This window comes from Octopus bimaculoides, chromosome 2 (genome assembly GCF_046866305.1).
Source record: "Octopus bimaculoides isolate indiv1 chromosome 2, ASM4686630v1, whole genome shotgun sequence".
NCBI lineage: Eukaryota > Metazoa > Mollusca > Cephalopoda > Octopoda > Octopodidae > Octopus > Octopus bimaculoides.
Window position 1 is genome coordinate 92,615,556 of NC_142929.1, and position 12,500 is coordinate 92,628,055.

Below are 12,500 nucleotides of genomic sequence, written 5' to 3' on the forward strand. Positions count from 1 at the left end.
TTCTTTAACACTCGGCGTCGTGTAGGGATCTTCCCTGGAAGCTATCCGGCAGCAAACATAGCGTATAGATAAAACACATACACTATGTATGTGCAACAGATAATGTTTACATTACTAGAGCTGCTTTTAATTAGTAATTTAATACACACACTCACACACTCACACACACACACACACACACACACACACAAACACACACATACACACACACACACACACACACACACACACACACACACACACATATATATATGTATGAATGTGTACATGTATTTACATATGTGCATATATGTATATATATATATATATATTATGTGTGTGTGCATGTGTAAGTGTTTGTGAGTATACAGAAGTATTCATGTATATGTATGTAGATAAAACTTGGAAATATATGCATGACGTTCGATCATATAATAATATAAATAATGTATATATATACATATATATATATATATATATATATATATATATATATATATATATATATATATATATATATATATATGCATATATACATACATACATGTACATACTTACATATATGTGTATATACACATGCATATATGGGTACAGGACGTCAAAAAAACGTGGACAACATGAAAGAGGAGAACATGAAGAAGAAAAACATGGAAAACGAACTTCTTTTCGAACAACGAAAGAAACAAATTGAGAAACGAGACAGGCAACATAAAGAACAATCCCTTCATCAGTTGTCTCCTGTTTTATCTACTCCGCATTTGGAACGTTTAGGACAAGATGCGTCTTCGTTAAAATAGTCGTTCCCGCAATATAAATTAAATAAAATTTGGGATTTGCGGAGGGTTAAAGTGGTAACAAAAGCAGGACAGTAAAAACAAAACAGTAAAAACAAACGGTAAGGGCTGTTAAGCCATTACGAGGTGAGGTGGTGAACACTGGAGAAACAAGCTTTGACAGGATACAGGCAAAAATGTGTGTTATCTCTTGTAGCGTAAGGAGATGTGTATGTATATAAATGTTTATATACATATATATATACTTACATATATATATACTTACATATATATATACATTGTGTGTGCGCGTGTGTATGTGTGTGAGTGTGTGTCTGTATGTCTCCGTATTTATATATGTTGTGTGAATATACATTTGCATATACATATACATATATACATATATATACATATATGTGAGAGTGTTTGTGTACGCGCGCGCATATGAGTATATCGTGTCGATACGATGTTGCTGGCTGTATAACCAGGTCTACCTGGCGTAATGGTCTCCCTTTCTCGTCACCCGTTCTTCGTCTCGTCAACCAGACACACCAATTACAGACAACACATACATACACAGATTATCTACTACACCTAATCCTTCCTTCCTTCCTCGAATACAACCTTCTGGAATTTGCTACTCGTCCAAGTTTTTAGCAACAACATCAAATTTTCGAACTCATCAGCTATTGTATAAACATTACAAACCCCGTGGGCAAAACCCATCGATGTTTAGATGCACAGACCTCACTCCATCTTTCACTAAACCGTAAAAGCCAATACGGGATTCTGAAGGAGTTTGTTTCGCATGCAATATATAGCAGCCAAATCACTCTTATATCACAATATCCTCTATTAATAAAGGAATGACACACTGAATAAAAATATTCTTGATAGACTAAGGTTGAATAACAGTCAGGAGTGTCACGGCTGAAAGGCTTTTATTCAATGTTGATTTGTTTGTTTTTTTCTGACCTGGAGTTAAGCCATACCATAAGTTTATCATGAACGTAGTAGTAGTAGTAGTAGTAGTAGTAGTAGTAGTAGTAGTAGTAGTAGATTGTTCGTTTGTTTTTTTGTATTGATGTGCTGGAAGCAAGTTCTCCAAATATGCGTTGTTTCTATTGTTACTATTGTTTACTACCGCGTCAGCCTTCGTTCAAGCAATATTGTGATCCAAGACAATCATTTGTGACGTTCCCGTCATATTTTCAGGTACAGAGCATCTAAGAGTGCATTATGAAATGCATCCTTCCTTTGAAGTTATCGAGAATGCTTTGTGAATTTGCTTTTTCTAGCAAGTTGCATGACTGCATACAGTGGTACTGTCGTCTCAGTTACTCAGCTTATAATTGATCTAAATATAATTGCATGTTACACAACTGGTAATTGTATTTAATTATATAAATATAATTGGATATATAAAACTGCTAATTATATCTAATAGCAATCGCCTCACGTTCCTGCTACCTAGAAATAATTGATCTTTCTGATTTAGACACAGCTGTGTCTCGCAGAAAAAATATTCGTTCTACAAAATACTTGCGGCTTAGTGAACATAGATAATCTAATAACTCTGAACATTTTGTTTACGTTTGGAGATTATTACTATTATTATTATTATTATTAATATTATTATTATTATTATTATTATTATTATTATTATTATTATTATTATTATTATTATTATTATTGTTATTATTATTCTGTAGTCTTATTTTTATCACGTGCTTTCACTGCACTACCGAACGCAGCTCTGTGTGCCTTGGGTATGTGCTGTGGTTTGTTGTGGTGCTCTTATTTTTACTATATTGAAAGTGCTTTACGTAGGATATGTGCGGTGCCTAGTAGTGCTATTTTCTGTATGTTATATATAACTGTATGTCCTAGTGCTTTTGTTATGTATTAGTCTGAGTGTCTTTTTTCTTTTTATCATACCTAATGCGCCTACTATGATAGGAATTGTTTCTGTTTTTAGGCTCTGCAAATTCGAGTTATCTCTATTTCCAGATCTTTGCACTTTGAAAGTTCTCCGTTTCTTTTACAGAAGCATTGTCATCTGTTAGTATCGATACATCGATTAAAAAGCATTTTTTTTTTTGTGATCTCTGACTATATTCAGCCTATTGGCCTTAATTTTCCTATTTGTGTGTATTGGCATATCCCAGAGTATGGTTGCTTTCTCATTTTCTGTGACCTTTTCGGGTGTGTGCCTATACCATCATTTTTCTGTTGTTATTCCATAGTGTTGGCATGACTTCCAATGTATATAGATCCCAAATCTGTTGTGTCTATGAATATATTCCTTCTTAGCCAGGACTGGGCAGCCAAAGACAATATGATTTATTGTTTCTTCTCCATCTCCACATATTCTGCAGATAGTTGTATTTTTTTCATTACGTTTTTGGCGATTTCTGGTGGGAAGGCTTTGATGCTGTGCTGCAACTAAAAATCCTTCGGCCATTATTGGGATTTTGCTTTGTCTATTTCTTTTCTGTTTAGTTTAACCCAATATTTGCCACGAAGGGGCTTTTCTTGCCATCGTTTTTTCATGATTCGTTGCTGTTCCAGTTTTAGTTTGGATTTCAGTTGTTTTACAGCTTTTGTTATTTCTTCAGTTTCTTCATAGTTGTTAGGTACTATGACTTTTTGTATTTGTCTGTTTCCAAGCGGTGAGCTGGCAGAATCGTTAGCACTCTAGGCAAAATGCTTAGCAGCATCTCATCTGTCTGCACATTCTGGGTTCAAATTTCGTCGAGGTCGACTTTGCCACTACATCCTTTCGGGGATGGATAAATTAAGTACCAGTTGAACACACTCTCCCCAAAATTTTTCGACTTGCGCCAAAATTTGAAACCATTATTATTATTAAAGGTGGCGTGCTGGCAGAATCGTTTGCACGCCGGCCAAAATGCTTAACGGCATTTCGTAGTCCTTATGTTCTGAGTTCAAATTCCACCGAGGTCGACTTTGCCTTTCATTCTTTCGGGGCAGATAAATTAAATACCAATGAAACATTGGGGTCGATCTAATTGAATTGCATTCTAATTCATCTTCTGACCGGGTCTGAACCAGAGACCTAAAGCATGCATATATTAGATGGAGAAAAACTTCCTGAGAACGTTGACAGTCGATGTCAACACAATTTTTGAGTTTCATAGATTGTTGGTTTCCCAGGGATCTGGTCAAAAAATTTGTCACTGCCTTTCTTGATAATTCCTCTTGATGTAATGGAAGTTAACGACGCCATCAGATATATCTACTTGTTTTTTTTTTCTTATATTTCTTGACTAGATGGGCGTTTTATGAAGGTAAAATATTGCCTTTACGGGGCAAAAACAACCACAGGATACCAGCCAAAAGTTTTTTGGCGTTCTTATGTACAAATATGAACATAAATTTAGCACATAAGACGATATCAAAGAGGTGCAAACAACAACTAAAACCGAACGTAAGGACAGACAAAATACCGCCAAGCATTTCGCCAGGCGTGCTAGCGATTATGCGAGCTCACCGCGTTCAGTCCTGACTAAGAAGGTATATATTTACAGACACAACAGTGTCGGGACCTATGAATACTGGAAGTTACGTCAACACTATGGAATAATAACAGAAAAAAGCTGGTATAGGCACACGCCCGAAAAGGTCACAGAAAATGAAAAAGTAATCATACTCTGAGATATGCCAATACACACAGAGAGGGAAATTAAGGCCAATAGGCCGGATATAGTTGCCAGAGATCACCAAGAAAAAAATACTTTCTTATCGATGTATCAATACCAACATATGATAATGTTTCTCTAAAAGAATCGGAGAAACTTTTAAAATACAAAGGTCTGGAAATAATTATTTATGGTTAGGCATCGATCTTGGAGACATTTTCTGTTTCTTTCTTTCGCTCAAAGCTTTTGAGCTACTGTTGACTTTCATTCTTGCTAACTTTCTCTGTACCGAATCTCAAAAGCTTTTGCTCATGGAGTGGGTTTTTTTTTTTGTCCCTATTTCTTTATTATTATTATTTTTTCGAGGTAAATTCTCACGGTGGTGCACCAGCATGACCGCAGCCACTTGGCTGAAACACATAAATAAATAAATAAATAAATATTCTGAAATTCCCTTTTGACTTCCTTTTTTTTTTTTGCTTATTTTTTAACTTTTTGTTTGTTCTTTGTTTTTTTCTGTAGCTAGTTGCTGTAGCTGCTTTAAAGTTCGTACTTTATTGATCCTATGTATATACGTATGTATATACGTATGTATATACGTATGTATATACGTATGTATATACGTATGTGTATGTGTATGAGTGCATGTCCGTGCGCGAGTGCGTTTGTGAATGTGTATGTATAGGTGCTAGGTAAATTCCACCCATGGACAGACTTCCGATATAAGCTGCTCCCGCTAACAATCACGGTGGTCAGTTTCTCTAGACCGTGGGTCAATACATATGTTATTTAATCTGTCTCTCAAGTCTTAAGAAGAGAGAGAGAGGGAGAGAGAGAGAGAGTCTTTAGGTGAGATAGAAAATAATCTTTATAACCTATTTGAATTGAGATGGGATCACTTTAATGTACTCCCATCGAGCAAGAATCTATGAAAGAGACTCATCACAAAATTTCAAAAATAAAATATTTTGGAATAAAGAAAGAAAAGATTAAATTTTAGCACACACCGTATTTCTTCGTGTGATTGTTCCTTAATTATTTTTTCTCCCTCGTATTTTTTTTTTTTGTATTCATTGATATTATTGATATTATCTTCTATGCATTCTTTTTTATTTCCATAATATCGTAACCCATATAATAATAATAATAATAATAATAATAATAATAATAATAATAATAATAATAATAATAATAATAATAATAATAATAATAATAATAATAATAATAATATTTCGACAGAACGTCTGTCTTTCTCAAGTTCAAACCAAAAGGTGATTGAAAATTCAAAATTTCAGAAGCCAAACGTAAACTATGAACGTGAGTAACCAGCGTCCATACGTTGATAGAATGACATCATCAGCTTTTGTCAGTTTTTTAATAAGCAGAAAGAAAGAAAAAGAAAGAAAAAGGAAGACGACAGAAAAAGAAAAGAAAAAAAAAGAGAAAGAAGAATATTCAATCAAACAGTTTTGTATAAATTTGATGATATTCTCCTGTCATCTTATTCATTCCTCCAGGGCGTGATGTCAATAACCCGCAAATATATTTCTCCTCATACATTCTGAGAAGTGAATGTGGGGTACATTCAGGATATTTTTTGAGAATGTGCACTTTCAAATCTTCTTCAAAATTGCAGCCGCTTGAAACGAAATGTTCAGCAAGTTCTGTTGAACTACTGTTCTTGTGCCTGACGTCGAATCTGTGCCCATTAAACCTTTTGTTTAATTGTTCCGTTGTACAACCAACATAAATCAAGTTATGTTTCGTGCATTCTGCACCGTACACTAAATGGGAATCTTTGCAGGTTCCCCCTTCTGTATAAATCATAACATTTCTATTATGATTTTTGATGGTATTCACTTCACTCATGTTGTTGCACAATGAACAGGGCTTACCTCTCTTGCGGCTGTTCTTTAAGGTACAGCGTGTAGATACTCCAATGTTCGTTTTCTTGGAGTCAGATATAGAGGTCAATAATTCTTTTATGTTCTTATTCCGTCGAAAGGCTACAATGGGCGGCTGAGAAAATGTTTGTTTGAAACTGGGATATTTTTTCGCCACATGTAGGTAACTTTCATGCAACACTTTTATAAAAAAAATCAAAAAATAAAACATCTAAAATCGCACTCTTCGTCTTGACTATTTACCTTCGTGAAGAGTTACGTCAATCCTTTTTTTAAAATATAATAATAATAATAATAATAATAATAATAATAATAATAATAATAATAATAATAATAATAATAATAATAATAACAACAACAATATATATAAATTGAAAACCAATTTTTATTTTCACAAAAGTTTTCCCGCTTTACATCCTTTAGTTTATATGCCGTTTATCTTAACCTTTTTTTCCAAATATTCCTGAGAGGCAAGTCTTTACTATATAAATGAAGGACAAATTTCATCAGTTTAGATTGGACTGGAGGCTAAAATTTTTTGATAATCTGTAATCCACTCGCGTTAGATTAGCTCATAGTCTAAAAATTTCGAAAAGATTCTCTCTATTCTTTCAATGGTATCTTATCTATATAACCTCTCTTCCTAAAATATATATGATTGTGGCGTTGCCGCAGCCTTGTAACTCTACTTTGACCCTTTTGAACCTAAATAACTGTTTATAGATAACTCTGTGGCACGACCTGACCAATGAACATTGTACAAGTCTGTACAGACTTACTGTTTCTATCTTTAACACAAAGTTTTTGACATACTATTGGAATTTATTCTTGCTTACTTTCCCTTTCTTAAAACGCGCGAGATATTGGGTCATAGCGTGGTTTTTCTCTCCATTTCTTTATTCAGTGTATTCTGAAATACTCTTTTTATTTTCATTTTATTTATTTTTATTTTTTTTTTTTTTGATAATCTTTGACTAACCCAGCAATGAGTTTTTTGGAGATACATATCCAGATATATGCAATTTGTGCTGAATTTTGATGGGAAATTTGTAAGGATAAAGCTTCAATGTGCTTGAATTTTTTAATCGATTGGGTAATGCTGAATGCAGCTGGATTATTGGAGCTAAATTATAGTTGCAGATAGCTTTTATGTAGAAGAATTTTTAACTTAGTAAGATCTCAAATAATGCAATGTGGATTTTCTTATCTGGGCTTCAACGTCATTGTGATGGAGATTATGCAGATACAAATCTGAATGTAACATTTTCGGAATTATTCTCAAAACCTTAAAATTGCATTTAAGACAAGAATTCATCAATGGCAAAATGTTGTATAAAACTGTATTCTGGCTTCATAAAAGATATATTCTTCAAATCCCCATTCATTATATTTACTTTTTGAGCGACATAGGCTTTCAATTCCAACAAATCTGAATCAATTTTTTCCTTTTTTTTTTTTTTATTTTTTCTTTCATCTTTTCACACTGACATTGTCGCCGTATAAAAACTGGAAGAATTTCTTGTAGGTAAAAGAAAATAATGATTTTTCTCCAAACACAAAGCTAGAACATTCATATTTTTGGCTACTCAAGAATAGATTTCAATATTTATTTCTTTGATTTGCTAAAATATGCAAAAATATAACAATTTTTTACACTTGAAGTTATTGCAGTAAGATATGAAATATTGCTAGCAATGGTTAATTTTTTTCTACTAGTCTCAGATAACGAAAAATTTAAAAGTAGATACATGAAATGCGTGAACCTGTAATAAAACAGTGTTGAAACTAGAAGAGGAATATTCCCATATTAATACTGGTGTTTCGCGAAATACCGGGTAACTTTCAACCCTCATCTAATTATGTGAATTGCAGCCTTGCGTAAATGCAGTTTACCGTACAAGTAATAAAAGCCCGAGTCAATGAGACTCTATGTTATCGTTCGATCTTCAAGAAACAGCAACTCAATCTTCCTCAAATCACACACTATTTGTATTAGATAAATAAACGTGCCGTTCTAAAATGACAAGACTGTCACTGCCAGAATACTTTTGTTCATTGATTAATTTAATCACAGTTGGCTTGGGGACCAAAAAATTGGTTTCAAGTTCTCTCTCACGGAGTTAACCTGAAGAACGACGGATACCACTATACAGACTTGCTTTAAAATGGTCATGTTTAGAAACATCTTCAGTTATCTCACAATAACATATTTATTCATTCTTAATGAGTTCTGGCAGATTGGAATGTGGATATCAAATCACTGATATTTCACCAACAGAGAACACTTTCTCTTTAAGCAATGTATAATCCTAGCACACACTTCACCAGTGCAAGGAGACTTCGTAACACTGAGATGTTTCGACATCATTGTATATATTAACAGTCGGAGCCACCCTACAACGTTCTGCCAGAGCGTATTAAGAATGGAGACGTTACTGTTTGGATTCCCGCTGTTCTGCTTGGACTTCATGAATTAATTTCTGAAACTTTCATCTCTACATCACACTGCAAATTTGGTGGCCTGTGAAATCTACTACTCGTTGTTAATGCATTGTCAAGCTAACGCGACATCAATATTTCTCCCTTACTACTGAACGGAAATACTATCGAGGGTTTCATATTAACATTTTACAAATAGTAGACCGAAATGTAGATAAGAAACAAACATGTTTGCTCAGAGTGAAGCAAAACAAGAATTAAAGGCGACTTTGGTGTTTTAGCGCTGAATTGGGAATAGAATTAACTAAATATGGCATTTGATGGTATTTTAAATGTTTAAAACAGAGGAACATACAGACATACACACAATAACACATACACACGTACAGACACATACACACGTACAGACGCATACACACGTACAGACACATACACACGTACAGACACATACACACTCGTACATAAATTATTATGCTAATGTGTATGTATGCATTAATACTTACAAGTATGTCAGCATGCATACTTAGTTACATACTTCCATATGTACATCTCTCTCTCTCTCTCTATATATATATATATATATATATATATATATATATACAGTCTGTTAAAGTCTGTCATACCGGCCATGACGAAGGGAAATAGCCCTGAAACTCGAGTCGCCTTTATATATATATATTTATATTTATATATTTATATATTTGATCCTTTATATTGAACACTCAATATTTCATCTACATTCAATACTTTCTTTCATGGTGCCATCCATTTTTATTTTATTTTATTTTATATTGTATATTGTATATTCCATATTCTATACCCCACATTAGTTCTGCAGGAATATAAATAAAACATAAAAAACAGACAGTGTTGGAACTCTTTTAAGCAAAATAATATATTCCTCTATACACAATCATACAAAAAACCCCACCTTTTTTGTATTTATTTTTACTCGCATATATATATATATATATATATATATATATATACATATATATACGCATATATAAATATAAATGTATGCATGTATGTGTGTGTGTGTGTGTGTGTGTGTGTGCATAAATTCTACGTGTGCGTGTTTTCATGTATGCATTCGTTTTAGAAAATTATGACTATAAACATATATATATTAAGAAACAATGCCTTTCAGTGTGTAAGAGAAAGAGTGAGAGAGAGAGAGAGGTGGGAGGGAGAGAGAAAATGTGTGTGTATTTGTACAGATGCATATGTGAACTGTGGTATGTATGGGGGTTTTGTGTGTGCGTGTGTGTTTGCATGTGTGTGTGTGTGTGTGTGGTGTGTGTGTGTGTGTGCGTGTGTGTGGGTGTGGGTGGGTGTGCCACAGCTGTTCCGACATTTTAAATTTCTAATGTTATATTTTCTAATATTTTTTCATTACCACTTGATGTGTCTGCGTGTGTGCACGCATGTGTGTGTGCACGCATGTGTGTGTGTGCGCGTGCGCTCGAGTATGTGAGTCTGTGTATGTATGCATGCACATATGTATGTACGTATGTAGATTTGTATGTATCTATATATATATATGCATATATATATATAAATATATATATATATATATATGCATGCATATATATATATATATATATATATATATATATATATATATATATATATATATATATATATGTATATATATATATATATATATATATATACATGCATATATATATAAAGCGAGAGAAAGAGGGGCAGACAAACTGACAGACAGATAGACAAATAGACAGACCGACATACAAACAAACAGACAGATAGATAGATAGATAGATAGATAGATAGATAGATAGATAGATAGATAGATAGATAGATAGATAGATAGACAGATAGACAGATAGATAGATAGAAAGAGAGAGAGAGAGAGAGAGAGAGAGAGAGAGAGAGACAGACAGACAGACAGACAGACAGACAGACAGTAGAAGTTTATTTTCGTTTTCCAATAATCTATCTGAATTACTGATTTCTTTCATCTAGACAGGTTGCATATTTTCCTTGTTTGTTTGTGGGCTGCTTTTTATAAGGTATTCAGTAGAGGAGTGAGAACAGTAGTTATGGCCTTTGTATATCCTCCCAGACTGCTGAAATTAATGCACATGATGTCTATGGTCTACACATATTTGTACATACATGCATACATACATACACACATACATGCATAGATACACACATACATACATACATACATACATACATACATACATACATACATACATACATACATACACACACATACATACATAAATACATACATACATGAAAATATCCTATTGTTGATGTTGAAAATCCAATGAAGGAGTAAACAAATGCAATTTGAGCGATTGACAAAGACGAAATAAATACGGCCTTTCATTGTCAGGGAGCAAGAGCTGTAAGTTCCGCATCAATTCGCCAAAAATGTTCTCTTTTTCCTGGGCTTTTGATTGTACATTCACATCTGCTGATCAACTGACCTTTACAACAGTGCACGACTTTTGTTCCCTATCCCATAAAACAATATCAGGTCTGTTACGTTTGTACTAAATCGATGTTTTTATTGGGGTGTTCCACCAATATCCCTTGTTTTTAAAGGTGTGAATATCTGTTGCTTCTGACATGCCTTTGATGTATATGTCAGGGCAGTCACATGTATATGTATGTATGTATGTATGTATGTATGTATGTATGTATGTATGTATGTATGTACGTATGTCATTGTTCAGTTTTATTTCAAGATTTCTTGCTAATAGAGAAAGAGCCGGTTTCTATCCTGGATTCAAGGGTGTTTTTGTTTGTTTGTATGTATGTATATGTGCAAATTTGTATGTTTCGTTTTATGTATATATTCTCATGCATATAGTTGCATATCCAGACATGCTCATATATATTTAAGGGATAAACTTCTGGAAAGTTTTACAGAGTTTTACAGTTCTAGTAATGGATTGGATCAGTAGTCTTCGAATTAGATTTCTCCTTTCTAGTTCTGAGAAGCTTAATTTCTTAAGATTGGTATTTAGGCAGTGTGTTACATACCCAGGGCCGTAATAATTACAGTTATAAACCTGAACTTGTATTCTGGATAGAGTAACTGCAAATTTCTCAATAGTTCAACGTAGGTGTTCTCTTTTTCACTTAATTTCAACTTTATGTTAATATCCGCTGGGCAGCTAATTTCCACAACTGTGCACAGTATCTCTTGTCTATCCCAAATCATTGTATCAAGTCTGTTGAGCTTACACTTTATTGAGGTCATGTATGTATGTATGTATGTATGTATGTATGTATGTATGTATGTATGTATGTATGTAAGCAGGCATGCATGCATGCATGTATGTATGTATGTATGTATGTATGTATGTATGTATGTATGTATGTATGTGAGTGCATCTTCAACATATATGTATGCGTGTGCATTTTCAGTATCTATTGTCATATGTATATATGTTTGTGTGTATCTTCAATGCAACTGTTGTATCTAAGCAACTCATATTCTAATTACTTGGAACCTTCATGGTGTGACGGTGAAAACTGTCGGAAATGCGGTTTTAAATTTGAAATCGACTGACAACCGATCTTGGTTTGTTTACGTCCCCTTCAATTAGCAGTTCAGCATAAGAGACCGATAAAATAAGTACCAGAGTTAAGAATAAGTTCTTGGATCGAGGTAGTGTCCGAGCATGGCAGTGGTCCAATGACTGAACCAAGTGAAAGAGAAATGGTTCTTAAAGAGCTCATTCTGAACGAATCCGCAT